We start from the raw sequence: 19,898 nt of genomic DNA, 5'->3' as shown, positions 1-19,898 counted from the left end.
GGGCGAGACAGATTACCACTGCAGTTCACACTCTGTACCCTCTCTTCCTCATGCAAGCAGCACAGCTAGGAGATGGGAAGGAGAACAGATCACATAAGGATCTTTTTTGGAGGATATGTTTCTGCACTACTCAGTGTGGGAGGTCCCTCTCAAACACCCTAGGGGATTGTGGGTGAAAACTTGCCAAGGAAGGAAATGAATATGAATGGAAATGCTGTGGACAGTGGCATTTTTACCCCTTCTATTCCTCAGACTAACAAAATATGCAATGATAAGAAAATAAATAATTGGAGAATTATTTTTTCAATCTGATTCGAACATTTTTCATGTGAATGTACTAGTGGAGAGTGCTTGCCTTATGTACTGCATGCTGGGTAATAACACAAGAGGACTCCATATACCTAAAACTAAACTGGCTCTTTATTAAGAGAACTATTTACAGAGATGTTGCAACTGCCGCTAGTATTCTGGCCACGTGCATACAGACTGACTTCCTGGTCCCTCCCTCCTGCAACCTTTTGTGTTAGGCCCTCAAAGTTCCATGCAGTGCAGGTTGCTACAGGACTGGCTCTAGGGACTGATATTCTCCAGTTATGCACAGAACAAATATGACTGAGGCCACCCTTCCTCAGCTCTGAACTGGAACGACCATCTACAGGGGACGGTTCCAATTTAACCCTTGTCCGCTTTGCTCACACTGTCAACAAGTTGGCCAATTATGTCAGGTATGATGATGGTATCTGGAACTAGACTGGAACCACCAATAGCTTTTTGCATACACGACTGAGTATAACTCTCAAATGACAGTGACTTTTGGTCACTACAGATAGGGACTAGATTTGAAATTGTGACCTCTCCATGAAAGATTTTATGGCCCAGTGTGATTCCCTTAAGCTACTTAACCCCATTCTACCCTGTGTCCACACCAGGGGAGGTATTTTAAATTACAAACAAAATGGGATATCTGCTAACCGCATTCTGTGTCAAGAGGATGTACAGGGTTCTGCAGGAAGAATGAAATACATGCAGTGTAAGGCTCAGTTCTGAAAAAGAGACTGATGAGACAAATACAAGCACATGTGCGCCACACATCTTAAGCTACACATTACATTCATTTCTAGCCCTGTAAACTCATCTGCTAGGCATTATGATATCACAGTGATGGGCAAAGTATAAGAATCTACATAGCTGTATACACTATCCAATGTATTATCAGTCATGTGTGGGGCATAGTAGGCCAGTCCTTGATTCAAAGAGCTTGCAAAAGATGGAAGGAGACAGACAAAGGATGGCAAAAGGAACAGAAGCACAGTGGCTGAAATGGGACGAAAACAGAGCTCCTCCTAACTCTCAGCCATTGCTCTACACCAGCAGCTATTCTTCAAGAAAAGATTATGGCTTTATTCTGTATCTAGGGGCTGACAAACACAAAAACAGTTCAGAAGTGTAGTAAGATATCAATGGACCATTGTATATTTCTTTCCCAGTATCCATTGTGCTTTATGAGATGCTGTGGTACAAGATTTACGGGAGAGCTATAATCAACAATGCAGCCCTTCTTTATCAGAGCAGTAACATGCTTTTCAACATTTAATTTCAATTAAGATACTGTAGCAACTGAAATATTTAAAATTGTTTAGTTTGCTAAGTGCTTTTGAGAAAGAAACAGATTGGCAGTCACAGGGGTGCATGAAAGAAATTCTCAGAGCTTTGGAAGACATTTGTGTAGGGAACAGTGAACAGAAAGGTAGACCAAATGTGAGTGACGAACATTTGCACTTCTAAAGTGTCTTCTCATCAAGGATCTCAAAGCTCTCTATAAACTCTAAGGAATTTAAATTCCAAATAGCCATGTGAGGGAGGGAGGTATCCTTTTTCTAAACAAAGATTGGGAAACTGAGGTGCACAGAGGTTAAATACCTTGCTCAGGTCCTGCTAGTATTCTCTCCATAACTTGCTGCCACTGCACTGGCTGAAGAGGAAAAAAAAAAAAAAAAAAAACCACCCCAAGTTTTGTTCCCTCTATATGAGAAAATATAACAAGGCACCCAGAAAGAGAAAAATGTAAACTGTTTCGGCCATCTGTCTTTGGCCTAAGTAACTTCATTGTTGGCATGAGGGGAAGCACACAACTGTTTTTGTATGCAGTGTAGTTGTAGCCACATTGGTCCCAGGATATTAGAGACAAGGTGGATGAGGTAATATTTTTTATTGGAGCAACTTTTTTCTGAAACCTGAAGAAGAGCTCCATGTGGCTCTAAAGCTTGTTTCTTTCACCAACAGACATTGGTCCAATAAGAGATATTACCTCACCGTGTCCCTCTAATAACTGTTCATGGTTAGTTAGGAAACCCTCCTAGAAGGAATGGGCCAAATAAATAGCTCCTTGAACACTGGGCTCAAAGACATGAACTGAAGAATAATGAAAGATGAAGGATGTCTATGTCTGGGTTACTGAAGGGTGGCCGTGTCAGTCTGACGAAGTGGATGCGTCTGACGAAGTGGGTATTCACCCACGAAAGCTTATGCTCCAATACATCTGTTAGTCTTAAAGGTGCCACAGGTCTCTCTGTTGCTTTTTACAGATCCAGACTAACACGGCTACCCCCTGATACGTGTCAGTCTGTATCCACAACAACAACGAGGAGTCCGGTGGCACCTTAAAGACTAACAGATTTATTTGGGCATACGCTTTTGTGGGTAAAATCCCCACTTCTTCAGATGCATGTTTGAGGGGTTGCATCTGGATGCAGGACTTGAGGAGAGCATTGACTTATTGATATTTAGGGCCCTACCAAATTCACAGCAGTGAAAAATGCATCATGGACTGTGAAATCTGATCTCCCCTGTGAAATCTGGCTATTGTAGGAGAGGACTGGGGGTGTCCCAGCTGGGGGCTCCTACCGTGTGCCAGGCTCCAGCTGCTAGTCCTGGCCTGGCGAGGGACAGAACTTCCTCTTCCCCTGCAGGGGCTGCTCTTGGAGCCAGGTCAGACCCACCTCCAGGAACTTCCCTTGGCTGCAGGAAGCTCCATGGCTGCTGGCTGAGAGCCCAGCACTGAAGGCAGCACAGAAGTGAGGGTGGCTGTCAGCCCCCAACCCGGGTGGAGAGGCTGCAGCTCCAGCTGTCAGCCCCCAACCCGAGCAGAGAGACTGCTGGGAAAACCCGGACATATGGTAACCTCCCCCTCCCCCCTCACTTCTGCGCTGGTGCTGGCAGTGGTGCCTGGCCAGCAGCTTCTTCTCTCGCTGCCCAGCTCTGAAGGCAGCAGCAGTGCAGAAGTAAGGGTGGCAATCCCACGACCCCCCTATAATAACCTTGACTCCTTTTTGAGTCAGGACCCCCCTGGTTACAACACCATGAAATTTCAGATGTAAACAGATCTGAAACCGTGAAATTGACTATTTTAAAAATATTATATATCGTTCTCTATTCGATATTTTTTCTATTTTTGTAAGAGAGCCAAACGCACACTTCTATTTAAAGACCAGCTAGTTGGATCTCAGAATTGTTTGCTTCTGAAAGGCACTTTGGAGAGAGAAAACAAACATTGACGCTGAGGGAGGCTGAGCAAGGTATAAGTAATAAACTGGTTACGAGGCTCCAAAGACAAAGGACACTTTGATTGTACAGTCCACTTAGTGCAAAAGGACAACTGGTGTGGGCAATTGTGGGCCTGGGGAAAGCCAAATGATCTAAAAGGTACTAAACATAATTACTGTGGTCCATCCAGAACAACACTGGTGGGGCAACAGGGGAAAATTTGCACTAGCACTGCCCATACCATGCACATTGTGCAGATAGAAAGAGGGCTTCCATTTTTAGGGCAATCAATCTGGCTATAAATGTGCAAAAGCTTTAAATCAGAACTATTCAATAAAAATAATTCAACACATTCTATGGAAAATAAAGCAATTAAAAGGGAGAACTGAAAAGTGAGGGGCTCTGTAAAAACAAGGTAGTGCTCAGTGATCAGCAACAGATTCCTACACTGGTAGAAAGGAAGTAGTAGCATGTGCCAACAGGTAATCACATGAGGATTTAACTGCATTAGCAAATATTTTACAGTGTGCGTTTTAAGGATTGATAGAAATAGATATCTATATTGAAACTGTTTGGCGAAAAATGTTGTATTTGTAATTTCTTTGGTACTGAAGATGGACTCCAACCTGATATATTAAAAGAAATGAGTAGCCAGAACTCCAGAGCACAAAACCACCTACATACATTCAGTAAAATTATAATGCTGTATGCATTATATGCACTAGATACAGTCAGGGCAGATGCTACCATTAAGGCAAACTAGGCGGTTGCCTAGGGTGCCAAGATTTGGGGGAGCCAAAAAGCAGTGCCCCCAATTTTTTTTTTACAGCGTTCCTGGACTGGGCTGGCGACGGTGTGCTGACCTGTGTGGCTCAGATTCCCTCTCCCAGCGCAGCGGCCGCTCCATGCAATTATTGTCATTGCCGGCAGGGGCGGCGTGCTTGGGGAGGGGGCGTAGCAGAGGTGAGCTGGGGTGGGGAGCCCTGTGGCAGCTCCCCTCCCTGAGGCACACCCCCCCCGCGGCAGCTCCCCACCCCAGCTCATTTCTGCTACGCCCCCTCCCTGAGCACGCGGTCGCCGCTCCACTTCTCCCGCCTCCCAGGCTGTTTGGTGCCACAAGCCTGGGAATGGAGGAGAATTAAAGTGGGGGTGGTGTGCTCAGGGGAGGAGGCGGAGCAGAGGTGAGCTGGGGTGGGGAGCTGCCACACGGCTCCCTGGGGAAGGGGAGCTGCTGCGGGGGGGCGCCTCAGGGCAGGGGGGGGGAGCTGCCACCGGGGGGGTGCCTCAGGGCAGGGGGAGGCGGGGAGCTGCTGCAGGGCTGGGGGGGGGGGGGGCGCAAGGTGGAGGTTTTGCCTAGGGCGTGAAACGTTCTTGTACCGGCGCCGGATACAGTTTGGATGAAAACTGCTTTATTTTCATGTCTGGAGAGTTGGTCCTCTATGGTTAGGGCTGAGGTCAGTGGTTTATAGCAGCACTGGGGAAAATTCACTATGTTGCTAGCTACACGAGCTGTATTGTGAGCAGGTCAGTGGATAAATATAAAACTCTGGTCTAGTGTCTCACCAGTCTCTTAATGTCCATAAACATATATACTTAAAAAGAGATTTTTTTTCTCCAAATTTACACCATATTTCATTTTTCTTGCAAAAGCATAGAAGATTAATTGATGAGAAGGTGAGTCTGGATGAAAGGCTAGAGTCCCTTTTCAAAGAAGACTGTAAAGTGATGAACATTAGGATATCTCTTTTGCAATAGTCTCAGTCATTATATGAATCATAAGGTTTTCAGTAAAGACTGAATCTAAAACACCTCTAAAAATTGGGTTCTTTAAAATAATTGCAAAACTCAGAACCAGGCTCCTAAGTGTCTTAAAATTTATAAAGGAGCTATATCAAAACCTCCCATTTGAACACCGGTGAGGTTTCATATCTGAATTAAAATTTTCCAGCTTCTGTAGAGTTAAATGAAATTACTAAGAAATCCAACTACTGAGTATTTTTGAAGTCATGGAGAATAGAGGAGACGAAGAAACTAGGCAAAAAAAGACTTGTTCCTGGATAGTGAATCCTTTTGGATATTCATACAGCTCACCAACCCCTCCTTCAGGAAGCCAGCCTATTGGTCACCCAGAAACATGCAACAGAACAACTGGGGCTCAAGAAACTATTGTGCAAAGTGAACAATTCTGAGCTACCATCCTGTCTCTAACCTTCTCTTCCAGGGCAATGGGACAGAGAAGCTGGCAATGAATTCTCTCCAACAGCATCTGAGACCCACCAATATTCTAAGCTTCTCCCATCGTTATTTCTAAATCATATCCTAGTTTGAAGGCTGCACTGGTCACACTTGGGACCTCTGTTTAGCCCTCAATATGAAGTAAATATCCATGTTAGTGCTGTTAGGTCTTTCAACACCATTGAGCCAGTGAAAGCACTTGTGACTTACCTGATTGGCCAGGCAGAGTGAACAGAACTGTAGTAATCTGATCCAGTCAATCCTCTTAGATCCCGGAATGTTATCATCTGTAATTGTGCCTGAGAACTCTCTTTTGTGGGGTCTGCGAGGCTCAGGCTTGTCCAGTCTCAATTCTATTGCCAGCATCATGCAGGTGACACACTGCTTCTCCAGATCAAATGCAAACAGGCCCAACCCCTCAGGGAGAACAGCACTTGGATGAAGAACCGCTGCTTTGAACTAAACCTAGGCATTTTCCCATTAAAGCCTTCATCACCACTGACGGCATCTGACCTCCCATCATCAACATGCTGTGGAGTCTGAATCCTCTTGGACTCAAACCATTCTCTGGAAACTCAAACAAACAGTAACTCTCCAGAAATGCCCTTCCCCACCTTGGAGCTGGTCACGGGCCTCTGCTTCTCCTTCTCATACACTCACCTACACACAGTGGTGCATTCAGGGCCGGCTCCAGGCACCAGCTTACCAAGCAGGTGCTTGGGGCAGCCACTTCGGAGAGGGGCGGCAGGTCCAGCTGTTCGGCGGCAATTCGGCGGACGGTCCCTCACGCCTGCTCGGAGCGAAGGACTTTCCGCCGAATTGCCGCCGCAGATCGCGATTGCGGCTTTTTTTTGTTTGTTTGTTTGGCTGCTTGGGGCGGCCAAAACCCTGGAGCCGGCCCTGCATATATTTATCATCTCCAGGCTTGACTGGTGCACGAATGATAGCTAAGGGTGAAAGAGGAAGCCACGAAGAGAGATCAGCTGGTTTCACAGACAGCAGCTCATCTACTTAGCAATACAGGTTGAAGGAAACATGTCACTCCATTGCTCCACATCCCCGTGATCAGATCAGTAAAATGGGGATACCTACTTACCTCAGAGGGATGCCTTGAGACTTTAATGCCTGTAACGTGCTTTGAGATCCCTGGGTGAAGAGCTTTAGAGTGCATCAGTGAATATTTGTAGACCCTTTTCTAATTCCTTCACCGCTAGTTACAATTCCATTTTGTAGCATGTATGAGGAGTGGTCAAAGTGGAAAGCTGTGGCACAGCTGCTGTCCAGTGGAGCCCCACAGGAACTATGATCCAGTGCAGATACCACTGTGAGTGGGAATCCCAATGCAAAGCATTGGCAGTAGCTGGGAATTGAAACTAATTCCAACTGTGAAGACTAGCAAATCCACCTCCTGAGAAGGGCAATTCACATCTGGTGAGGTGGTGCTAGAACAGCACAGTTAGCCCACACAAAGCGCATGTGGACCACTGCTTTCCCTCCTAGTAGTGGGACCTCTTGTTGAACAAAACGGTCATGAGACTCCTATTCTAGTGAGAATTGCAGACTGACCAGAATGCTGGGAGGATTCCAGCAGCCTGACTGGCTAATGATGGTGAGGGTGACCCAGTGGTTTCTGGCAATGGGCTGGGAGCCAGGGGTGAATGAGTTCCAATTCCCGCTTTGACAGTCACTCTCCCTGCGGGCATGGGAAAGTCCCTCTCTCTCTGCCTCAGCTCCCCTATTGGAAAAATGGCAATAATACTCCTCCTTTCTATACCCTCATAGGGCCGACATGAAGATTAATTAGATCTTTGTACAGCATTTTGAATATGAATAACAGTATATACATTGAAAAACTCCAGTCTCTAGCTTAAAGAAGCAAATAAAAGGCTGTTTGATATCAACCTTGTACGGAGGTTACATTGCTCCCTCTGAATTCTGGGCTTGGCCAGGCCCCAGAGTAATTCATCCTCAGTGGCTGCTCGGAATTATGGCAGCCTTCAATCCAGCCACCCCTCTTTCTGCTCTATCCCACCACATACCTGCTCTGCCAGACTTACAGTGGGGGAACCCTTTGACCTGAAGTGCTATTCCCCAGGTGACCATTCGTCCCCCATTTACGCTACCAGAGTGGTATACTGGGGCTGGAGAGGAGAGAGAACTGAGTCCATTCTATGTACACCTACCTACTGAGAATGCATAATCTATTAAAATCCAAAATCATATGAAAACTTCCCCTTCACACATCTCCGTTTTCCAGTTCAAAACAGCAGGAGTGACATTGGCAGCAGGAATCCCCAGAAAGAAGAGAGAACTGATAAGTTTTAACACACTCAGGGGGCCATCCAGTTCATCTGTCATTCAACTCCAGGAAGTGATCTGCAGTGAGGGGGCTATTGCCTAAATAATGGATGCGTTTATCTCCTCGCCCAAAGAGTTTACACAGCAGAGTGCCTTTAGCTCAAATTCTGTTTAGGGAAGAAACAAAGCACAGCTGACCAGAGGATGGAACAGACGGTGGAAGGTAAATGACAAGGGAGGTATGAGAACGTCACCTTGGCTGGTGCTCAATAAATAAAGCCATTTGCTCAACCCTTTTGAAAGATAACAGCGATGATCACGCCTTCCATAACGTGAGAAAACAGTTCCGTCTCCCTGCCAGGCATCAAACTTGGAAGAAAAAATAATGTAACATGGTAAAAGCAAGGCATTTGAGAGGAAACTAGTGCCCCAGCTTTACAATACTTTGCCCTTTGAGGGCACCTCCCTTCCAAAGCGGTCAGAATTCTTCCAGTCCAGAACCTGTGCGGCTGCCAAACGTGCAGATGGAGGTGTCCACCAATCACACCAGTGACAGTGCTTATTGCTCTGGCTCTACAGAGGGAAGGTGGGTAGGATGAGTTGCTTTATGTTGACAGACCTGGTAGCAAGAACTCAAAGCCCTTGGGAAATCAGAACCTCTCTCTTGGCCCTCGCTTGCTTCTAGATTTCTTCTTCCCTTTTAATGCCAAAGCTCCAGCACTATTCTCTTTCTCCACCCCTCAACCTCACTGCACTTCTGGACATAGTCCATTTTCACCTCATATTACCCCCCTTCTCCTCAGCAAACAGGGTAGAGGAGTTGGGATACCATGGGATGTAGACGGTTGCTCACTGAATCACAACCCTTGCAGCCAACGTGCCTAATCATGGCTTCACAAGAGGATGAGATTTGCTTGACCTAGCCCTGTGCTTGGGGAGGCAGCTATGGTAACACTATTTTCTTTGCTTCAAAGGGGGGGGTCACAAAAGCTGGTAAATAATTTTCCATCTAAAACAATTTTTGCCATTGAAACAATGGCTTTTTGACAAAAATATCAGTTTCATAAAAAAATGGGGATTTCATTAGACATTTTTTTACAAATTTTGAACTCCCCCCAAAAAAATTTGGAAGATTTTTTGTTAATAGATAAAAATGAAAATGTAGTTTGTGGAAACTTCTCAGTGGGAAAATAATATTTCCCTGACCAGCTCTAGCAGTAAGCCCCATCCCCCCTATGTACCACTGTTACTCAGCTTAACATTTTACTTCAGCAAGTGAATGCCATAAGAGTACATGACACTTTAATGGGATTTAAGTAAAATACGTATTTTGCAAACGTTCGCCAGAGTTTGGCCATAGTCAGTTCAAGTATTTATTCCATTAAAACATTCCCCATTAATCCTCCCCTCTTCCCATCTTGCAGTTACATATAGTGTATAATAAATTGCTCCTGTGTAATAATGATAGTCATTTTACAGGAAACTGATAGCGACTGTAATTAAAGAGAAAGTTGTACAACACTTGGATAAAACTATAAACTATTGGGTCAAAGCAGCGTGGTTTCTTTGAGGGAAAGCTGTGCCCCTCTATACTGCTAGAACACACTGAAAAAAAGTAATAGAAGAGTTGACAACAGCAAGCCACTGGACGTAATTTATGTGGATTTTCAAAAGGCTTTTGAGGAGTTCCCTCTTAAAAGATTATTAAGGAAAATAAATAACCATGGGGTTAGGTGCATAATCCTGTCATGGTTTAAAACCTGATTAAAGCGATAAGAAACCAAGAGGTATGGTGAACGGCTGCTCCACAGAGTGAAGAGAAATAAACAGTGGGATAGTACAGACGCTACATTTATTTCATCTATTTATTAATGATTTGGAAGAGGAAGAGGACAGTGCGCTCATGAAATGCAGGGTTCTTGAAGGAAAGACTTCAGAGTAAAGTTGAACAAGTTATTCTAATGTTACCAAATAATTTTGCCTATTTCAGTTTGCTGCTAGTTGGCTAAACAGAATAGGATTTTCTCAAATATATTCATTGTTCAAATTATTTGCCAGGTAATCTCCACAAATATAAGTCACATGGGAGCAGTTTGTTGAAGTTACTGGTTACTCATAGTTACAGCTGTTTCATTGGCAATGCAAACCATTTGGTGTTTTTCTAGATACATGAAGGAACAGGGGGGTTCATGTGAATGTTGCAGAATATTAACAAAGTAAAATTCAATCTTGTTTTCCCCCTCCAAAAAGAGTCTCAGCAAAATCCTAATTAAAATAGTAACATTTACCCAGCTGATGAACAGAAAGATACCATGTGACTCACACTGCCAGTCAAAACAGACATATCCTGCTGCGCACTGCAAGATCACTTGCTGGGTCAGAATCTACATCAGCTATGACTTTCTCAAAGCGGGATACTAAGTAGGACAAAGGACCCATTATATATTCAGTAAAGATATTGATCAAGAATGTAGATCGTGTTTCCATAAAGATGAGCTGATGTGAAAATGAAACAAACCCAACACTTTAGCAACATACACCAGATCAATGAAGACTGATCAGTTGGTTCTGATGTATTTGGCAATTGCATATTGGGACAAACTCCTCTGAGCTTGCAGGACTGGATTACTAGTTCAAATTCAGCCTGTATTCAGTGGCAAGGTGCAACCCTAAGTCACGTTCTGTTGGCTATTTAGTACCCCTTGAGAGATAAGTGGTGGTCTCAAGCCATTTCCCAGTGCCCCATCTCCTAAGACTTCCAATAAGAGCACCATATGTAATGCAGACAAGGACTGGAGACACATGAAAACTAAAGTGCCTACCTACTGCTGGCCCCCTCAGAACAGAGGCAATTTACCGGCAACTGCTACATATTCTGTAGACAAACAGAGGAAGTTTGGCTCTGGGACCATAAATCTGGTATCTCTTGTGACTCAAATTCACATATTTAAGTTCCTGTTTCAAATAGGAGTTGAAGCTGATAATTTTGCTCTGATATAAACTAATAAAACTTAGCAACTCATATAACATTTTTCAACTGAGGATTTCAAAAAGTCAGCATTATTATCAAAAGAGCTCTTAGACATAAAAATGTGGAAACACTTGTACCAAATCTTTTCAACAAATGAGCATAAAGATTTGTAAAGAAAAATAAAATAGCCCTTGTACAGTATTGGGGAGGGGGGAAACTAAAGAAAAAACGTTGTACCATTATTACTGGACTGTCCTAAACGAATAATGTTGCACAAAGAGACAACGTTTAGGGCTGCTAGTATCAAGTTTGTAAACTGACTGAACTAGCCAGTATGCTAGGGGCATCAAGAGCAGGGAGAATGAAAAAATCCTTGCTCCACAAACTAATCAACAGTACACGATGGTTGGAACCTGTGAATGCAGGGAAGTATTTTACAGTAGGCCAAGGACTCTCATACTTCCACTAGCATAGCTGGGAGAGTAAGTGTAGTGTTTTCAGCAGCCGAAGGTCTGAGCTGTGGTTTGCATAGCAGACAGTGTCCTCATTCCTGGAGATGGAAGTTCTCCAGGTAGATACAGGAGGCTAGGAATGATTAATGGCAAACCTAAAAGCCATCCTCTTTTTAGGAGATGGGGGGGGGGGGGGGATAGCTCAGTGGTTTGAGCATTAGCCTGCTAAACCCAGGGTTGTGAGTTCAGTCCTTGAGGGGGCCACTTGGGGATCTGGAGCAAAATCAGTACTTGGTCCTGCTAGTGAAGGCAGGGGGCTGGACTCAATGACCTTTCAAGGTCCCTTTCAGCTCTAGGAGATGGGATATCTCCATTAATTAAATTAAGGTTTATTAGCTCTGGGAATGCATCACAGCCAACTAATGGGGGCTGGAGGTATTCCAGGTGGAGATGCAGCAAAGTAGTTTGCAAACAAAACTCTCATCATATGCAAAGAAATTTTCAAATTTAAACAATATCCCACAAACGTAACAATACCTACTTGAAGTCTAGCCTATACCTACAATGCAGAAGGTGGTCAAATAGGACAGTAACAGTAGAGGTTTTCATTGAAAAAGTGTTTGAAGTTGAAAGCTCATAGTAAATTATTAGCTTATGCTTAGAACACCAAGGCCTGGACAGACATTTAAATACCATGAGCACACACAGCCAAGCAAACCCAATTTATCCTAAACGTCCAGAACCACTGTTTTAAGATATGGTTTTAATTACTTTCATGTGTTGATTTTGAAAACCCTTCAGCTTTAGAATAGGCTTTTAATTAAACCATTATAAGAGAAATTTTGCATCCTCAGGATTGGCAGGAAATGCATTATTGGTGTTTACCACAACTATTCCAGATAGAAACAGTCTGAACTTTCTAACACATCTTCCCTCCACCCTACCCCCACTGATTGGGTGCCAAATGACAGCAAGGTTCTAGCTTTAAAGTCCCTGCTTTGCAAAGTTGCTATTTCTCACTCTGACTGAGTGCCACTTTTCAATGAAGTCTAAGCAGTGTGAAAAGAAAGGAAGAATGTGTGTTGAGGCCTTTACAGTTCCCCAGTAGTGTCTGTCACTCAAATGCAGCCAGGCTTAATCCCAGCACTGATAAACAGTGAAAACCGTTCCTCTGGAGTCCATGATGAGAGGCAGGGCAAGTGGGATGGTGAAAGAAAACTACACAGACTATGATGTGTGCCAGGATCTCTAATCAGACCAAGTCAGCTAACTAGAAAAAAAAAAGGGGGGAGAAGAAGGGTGGTGGAAACTGGCTCCAAACTAAAATACTATCATGGAATGCAGAGTGTATTTTTTTAAATTAATGTTTGCATTTTAGACTGCTCTCTAAAGAAGAGGAAAAGCTGAAAGGGCAAATATATTTTCATAAGTGGGTTAATCCCCAAGGATCCTTTATTGAAAACTGTTCTTACATTTTACCAAAGGGCTCTTTCACCCTCAGTGCAAAGCAACATTAGTCTATAGAAGGTATTTCTAGAGCATCCATCATCCCACCAGAACACACATCAAATTACTGCTGTGGTTTTAGTGGTTGGGATTGAGAGAGTGGAAGTCTACATTTCTGGGTTCCATTGCAGACTCTACCATTGATTCCCTCAGACGTGGGGCACAACGTTTTGTTACTCTGAGCATATGCGCCTGGAAAAATGGTTTCATACTATCTACCAAATGCACACTCTTTGGCTTAACTCAAACAAAAGTGCTTTACAGATATTTCTATGGCACCTTTCTCCCAAGGATCTCAAAAGAAAAAAAATGTGTTATTTCCCTCCCCACATGTACACAAAATAGAACCTTAATCAAATTCAAATACAGGCAATCAAGCAAGGAACAAATTTCTCCTTTCTTTGACCTGTTGACTTCCTTTCTGTGCAGTGCCAATTTCTATTATGTGTCCTGCACATGGAACTCCCATTAAATGTCGATGTAGAATCAAGTCCAGAGTTTGCATTAAACATTCTCACATAGAATTCTTCTAGCCAGATTTCTTTGTTCTGACCTTAAATTGAAGGGAAATATAAAGTTGAATACACCTCCAAGAACGCACTATCCTTATTTATGCTGAGCACAACTCACAGTGCTAGTATATGGGGGCAGGGTTAGGTTAGACTGCTGAAACCATTTCCAAAAACAAGTAATGAATAAATAACTGTAAGCACAGCCTATCTGCATATATATGCTGTAAGATTATTGCACTTGTGAGTGAAATCCTTGTTGCACTGACCTTGACTTCAAGTAGGACTGGAATTAGACCTATGAGAACAGGACTGTGTGCTGGGAAATACATAAATTTTTAGTTAAAGTGAATTTCCCCCCCTTATCTTGTATTATGTTTCCAAGAAAAGGCAGGTGACTTGTGCAAAGTTTAGCAAAAGTGAGGATTTGATGGCAAAATTTTAACCAATTTATTTTTCAATTTTGCATATTTATCTTTATTTCTCTGAACTTCACAGCCTGGTTTTTTTTGGAGGGGGGTGGAGGGGGGGAAGGGATAGAGGGGAAATAGTGTTGCAATAATTTATAAGACAGCTTCAGTTTTCCTTAGAAAACACACACACAAACTTTCCAAAATTACACTAGTAAAAAGTGAATATCCTTGCACACCTCACATTTTCATAAAACTGGCAATGCTCAGAGCAACTACTAAATGACTTGCCCCAGGTCCAAGGGAGCCAATGGTAGAGTCCACAACAGAACCCAGATTTGCAAGTTTCAGTCAAGATGAGAGTTTAAAAAGAAAAAAAAAAAAAGGAGTCTTAGATTCCTCAGGCTGTTTCTGAAGCGCTCAGAAGAAAAAAAAAAGAGTAAAGACTTTTTGGAAGAGGAACTGGATGATTTAGGGATATTGCTACTTCTCTCTCCATATTGCTGGTTTACCTGGCCCAGATCAGCAGTGAATGAAAATCAGGCTGCCTCTGTCATTTGACTGGTGATGGCAATCCAGTTACAAGCAAACATGTGTCCACTTTACAAGTAATGCAACCCACTACAGCTGTCACTTTTTGGAAACCTCAGTAGAGAAGGAATTAATGGGCATTTACGGACAATCATTGGGGGTGAGAGAACGGCAAAGGGGGACAAAAATATGGGGGGTGGGGGAAATATATTTGGTATCTCAAGGAGGACACAAAAAAGTGTGAACATTTTACTGGGCTGCTTGTCCCCTTCCTAGCAGATAGGCAGGGAGTAGGCAAAGCCTTGGATTCACCCTCCACAGCCAGCACAGAAGGGGAAATAACTAATAATAATATATGGAGATATACCTATCTCATAGAACTGGAAGGGACCCCAAAAGGTCATTAAGTCCAGCACCCTGCTTTCACTAGCAGGACCAAGTACTGATTTTTGCCCCAGATCCCTAATTGGTCCCCTCAAAGATTGAGCTCACAACCCTGGGTTTAGCAAGCCAATGCTCAAACCACTGAGTTATCACTCTCCCCCTAAAGTGGTTCAGTTTATTTCCCTATGACAATGGGAAGCACAGAGTCACAACATGGTTCATGTTCTGCTTCAGGGTTAGCACAGCTATGCACTGCCCTATACTTGGTAGGATTGTTAGTTCACAATCCAGCCCTGAAAAAAAGTAAGTATTCAAACAAGGCATAGGACAAGAGTGGAGGACAAGAGAAGGGACATGGGGCTTATAGATGACACCAAGGGAGAAGGGATTGCTTTGAGGAAGCGGGTGGGAAGGAGGAGTGAGACCTCCCTCCATCTCTAGGAATCATTGGTGGTCATACAAAGAAGGAAAAAGGAACCAGGTCAAGATATAAAGTTCTTCTAGTTTTACATGAAGTCATAAATTGAACAGTTTCTCAAGCTTTAAAAGGACTATGCAGGTACCCTGATTAAACACCCATGTTAGATTATAATGAGTGTGAGCTGTATCTAAATTAGCTGTGGCTAATTCAGTGGAATTTAATCACCGTCCCAGATTTGGTGTCATTGTAGTCAAAAGTAAATTATTCAGTTTAAAGGATGACGGCAGGCTCCATGAACAATGGTTAGAGGCAGCCCAGAAAACAATCCAGAAATCAGAGCTTTACAGAGTATTCAGTGAAATTATTTAGCTTTTTGCTTTCAAGAGCCATTTTACAATCATAGAATTATGATGGTGGAACAAACATATGAATCTTTAAAGTGCAGTTACACTCCAAGATGTGACTCTGCTAAAACAGCACTATAATGTTCCTCATTTGTGTCTCAAAGTTTTCTGGATTCAACTTGCTCATATCCCAAGTAAAACACTTTTTTTTTTTTAAACCTGGTGCCCAAGGGTCTGAACCTGGGACTTGAAAGTCATGCTGGGCTCTTTATTCCTCGTATATCATTATCATCCTCAGAAATAAATTGCTCTGCAGACTAAGTTAGTAATACCTGTGCAACGCTACTGTCTTCAGATTATACTCTCAATGATAACAGTGCATCCCAATCTGGGTTTGCACAGGAGTAACTAGAGCTCAGTGAACAATTCTGCTGATGCACAAAAAAGAACACAGTCCAGCAAGATCCTTCCAAGCTGCATGGGGTCTGCATATCTCATCTCAAAACAATATGGTGCAATAGGAAAGAAGTTTCAGTAGGTCTGTACCATTTCCATTCAAGTCATTGTGGAACCTGAGAGAATCAGACTGAAAAATGAGGGCACTACCTATTGTAGTGCCTCAATATGGATTCAGAAGTCAGACTGTTACCTAAATTTTGGCCAATATATACTGAAAATACACAATTTCAGACTGCACTGTGAATTGAAATATGTTAGGGTTACCATTCGTCCAGATTCCCCCGGACATGTCCGGATTTTTGAACTAAAAATAGCGTCGGGGGGAATTTGTTAATGTCCGGACTTCCCTCCCCCCCCCCCCCTGCAGAGCACTCGCGGCTAACAGGGCAGCCGGATGGTGCTACTTACATGTGGCTCCGACAGCGAGAGAGACCCCTCCTCCACTTCCCCCTCCCCCCCTGCAGCATAGCTCCCTCCCTCCCTCCCTGCATTCGCCTCCGGCAGGCTGGAGCTCCTCCCCCGCTGCTGGCCAGCGTGCCGGGAGAACGGCTCAGACTCAGCAAGCTCCCAGAGAGACCTTAGGCGAACCGAAGGCCAACGACAAGGGAGCCAGGGGGTCGGAGAAGGGGCAGGGAGGTTCTGGAGGGGGCAGTCAAGGGGGGGGGTCGGGAGTTCGGGGGGGGGCTTTCTGGGAGGTGTGGGTAAGGTTTTGGGCAGTCAGGGTACAGGTAGGGGGTAGGGTCCTGGGGGGCAGTTTGCGGGGGGTCTTAGGAGGGGGCAGTTAGGGGACAATGCACAGGGAGGCTTAGGTAGGGGGTGGGGTTCTGGAGGGCAGTTAGGAGCAGGGGTCCCAGGAGGGGGCAGTCAGGGGACAAGGAGCGGGGGGTGGGTGTTTGGGAGTTTGGGGGGAGCTGTCAGGGGGCAGGAGTGGGGAGAGGGATCGGAGCAGTCAGGGGACAGGGAGCAGAGGGGTTTAGATGGGTCGGGAGTTCTGGGGGGGGCTGTCAGGGGGTGGGGAGTGGTTGGATGGGGTGTGGGAGTCCCAGGGCTCTGTCTGGGGGTGTGGATAAGGGTTGGGGCAATCAGGGCACAGGTAGGGGGTAGGGTCCTAGGTGGCCAGTTAGGATTGCGGAGAGGGTCTCAGGAGGGGGCAGTCAGGGGACAAGGAGCAGGGAGGCTTAGGTAGGGGGTGAAGTCTTGGGGGGGCAGTTAGGGGCAGGGGTCCCAGGAGGGGGCAGTCAGGGGACAAAGAGCGGGGGGGGAGGGTTGGGGGTTCTGAGGGGGGCGGGAAGTGGGTGGGGCAGGGGCGGGGCTAGGGCAGGACAGGGGCGGGGCTAGGGCGGGGCTCCTCCCGTCCTCTTTTTTGCTTGCTGAAATATGGTAACCCTAAAATATGTAATACTACACACCAGTCAGTGAATTTGAACACTGATTTTTTTCCCCTCAGAAGCCACAAACATTTTAGTATTCCTCACTCTCCAACCTATAATCCCTCTGAGTCACCCCAAAAAAAGGACAAGGCCCCAAATCCCATCCTTCTCATCATACAGCACAGAATTCAGATCTGTTTCTCAGCTTAATTTGCCCTGGACAGTGCCTGAATGCTCCGAAACATATGGATAATGGTGGGTTTGCAACTAAAAATACTGACTGTGCATTCTCTCTATTGATTTTTCTTTGCCCTGAACTCATGGAAAGGAAACATGAATAGAGGTCACCTTAAATGCAGCTCGACTCTCATCCTTCATCATGATTTTGATTCTTGGTACGTGATTGGCTGGATACCAGTAGACTGCTGATATAGTGAAATGGTCCAATAATAGCTTCATTCTGAAAGTCTACCTAATCTAACTCTCTAGCCCTAAAGAAATAAGAATTTTTTTTTAAATGTAAAGGATGCATGTACTGCAGAATTCCCATTAAAAAGTGATGCAGTCATTATTTAATAGTCTACAAAATTTTACCCTTTAGCCCAATTACACACACCCATCAAAACATTGCTAATTTGTACTAATGATCACCATTTGCACCATTGCAAATTAGCAGGTAAGTGGATAAAAAAAAGCAAAGATTCTTCAACCTGTCTTATCTGTTTTTCCCACTACATATATTTTTTTTATTTTAACTATTTCAGATCAGTGTTATTAATACAATAAATATTAGAGCTATTCAGGAAGTGATTTCTTCCCCATCCCCGCAACAAATTTTTTGACACTTTTTAATTGTTGGTGAAACTTCCTATTTTTGAGAAACTGAAAACCAAGTTTTTGGTTAAAAAATGCTTTTACAGTGGAAACCTGAACATTTTCAAAGAGAAGTTTTCTTGCAAAAAATTCTATTTAGTCTAAGAACTTGACAACCCCCCCACACACACACAAAACAAAACAAAACAAAACAAAAAACAAACTTCAATAGCTCTGCTAGTAAATATACTACTTGGTAGAGATAATTAAATCTTAGTCAAATTGAAACTTTTCTATAGCAGCCTGCTATTAAATCTCTACTGCAAGGTAGGAAAACTTTTTTTGGTGCAAATTATAATTTGTGCCATTAGTGAGTATGGCATGTGACAATGGTTTAGGCATGCAAATACCATATGGACATAATCAGTGTGGCATTTGCACACACACACGCCCTCTAAGAAGTTCAGCCCCTGCTGATGATGTGCTTGTCTATTACACCTGTTTCCCTTTTTAGAGAAGGTTATTGAGAAAGTGATGGCTTTACAGCGCCAGTTACACCTTAGCACTATCGTCATTCTAAGTATGTTCCAGTAAGTTCAGGCTCTTTTTTTGGGCTTGAGACCATGTTGGTCAGAGTCAGGTTATAGACTGGGATCAGTTGGCCATGCTGGTAGTTCTCAGCAGCTTTTAAATGACAATGAATTCTAAGGGAGGTTGGTAGTGAGCCAGGGAGGTGTTCTCCAGAGAGAAGTCACATCTAGAGGATCAGAGTAAATTGGTGAGGACAGAAGTCATCACAGAGGGATGTGAAGTACAGGGTTCCTCAAGGATCAGTCTTATCTTTTCTGTTTTTTTCCAGGATATGCACATAGAAAAGGCTTCTTGTCATAATCTCTAAAAAGAGTATCAGGACTATATGGTTGTCCCTCAGTGGCCCAGCCCTATGGATCATGCTAGTTTGTGCAGCTCTCTAAATCCATAATTGGGGATGACAGTGAATTTTATACATCAGATGATCATACAGTCAACATTCTGTGGCAGTAACACTGTGGTAGGTATGCACTGGCTGTAGCATGCATTCATAAATGATCTGGAAAAAGGGGTAAACAGTGAGGTGGCAAAGTCTAGATCAGTGTTTCCCAAACTTGGGACGCCGCTTGTGTAGGGAAAGCCCCTGGCAGGCCGGGCCGGTTTGTTTACCTGCCGCGTCCGCAGGTCCGGCCGATCGTGGCTCCCACTGGCCGCGGTTCGCTGCTCCAGGCCAATGGGAGCTGCTGGAAGCAGCGTGGGCCGAGGGACCACCCCCTTTTCAGAAAAAAAATTACTCAGCACTCCCCTGAAAAACTACCTTCTTTAAGCGAACAAATAGAAAGATGCAGTGACAAATTTGCGTTCTTTTATGTATATATATTTCTACCTACGTCCTACAATATAGTAAAGAAAGATGTGTTATTAGAATATCGCCCACGACATCAGGTATACAGTGGTTTTTGCGTAAAACGGCAAAAGACAACCAAACTAAAATACTAATGAAACTAATAAACTGGGTTTTGTTCTTTGCTCAGCATTAGATATATGTATTTGATATTAAATTGTCAAATATCAAACTAAATTTATCAAGAAATAATTAATTTAAAAAATAATCAATATGC

The 19,898-nt window shown here is 43.9% G+C and overlaps 1 protein-coding gene across 1 annotated transcript in view; it reads right to left on the bottom strand.

Annotated features, from left to right (window-relative positions):
* Nucleotides 1-19,552, bottom strand: part of ANXA11 (annexin A11) — a 137,943-nt gene extending 118,391 nt beyond the window's left edge. Inside the window, exon 1 of the mRNA XM_065553387.1 lies at nt 19,447-19,552. The gene's annotated coding sequence lies outside the window, so the exon portion shown is untranslated. The remainder of the gene's footprint in view (nt 1-19,446) is intronic.
* Between the last annotated feature and the right edge of the window lie 346 nt (nt 19,553-19,898).

This window comes from Chrysemys picta, chromosome 7 (genome assembly GCF_011386835.1).
Source record: "Chrysemys picta bellii isolate R12L10 chromosome 7, ASM1138683v2, whole genome shotgun sequence".
Classification (NCBI taxonomy): domain Eukaryota; kingdom Metazoa; phylum Chordata; order Testudines; family Emydidae; genus Chrysemys; species Chrysemys picta.
Note: the sequence above shows the minus strand (reverse complement) of the source record. Positions and strands in the feature narration are given on the sequence as shown.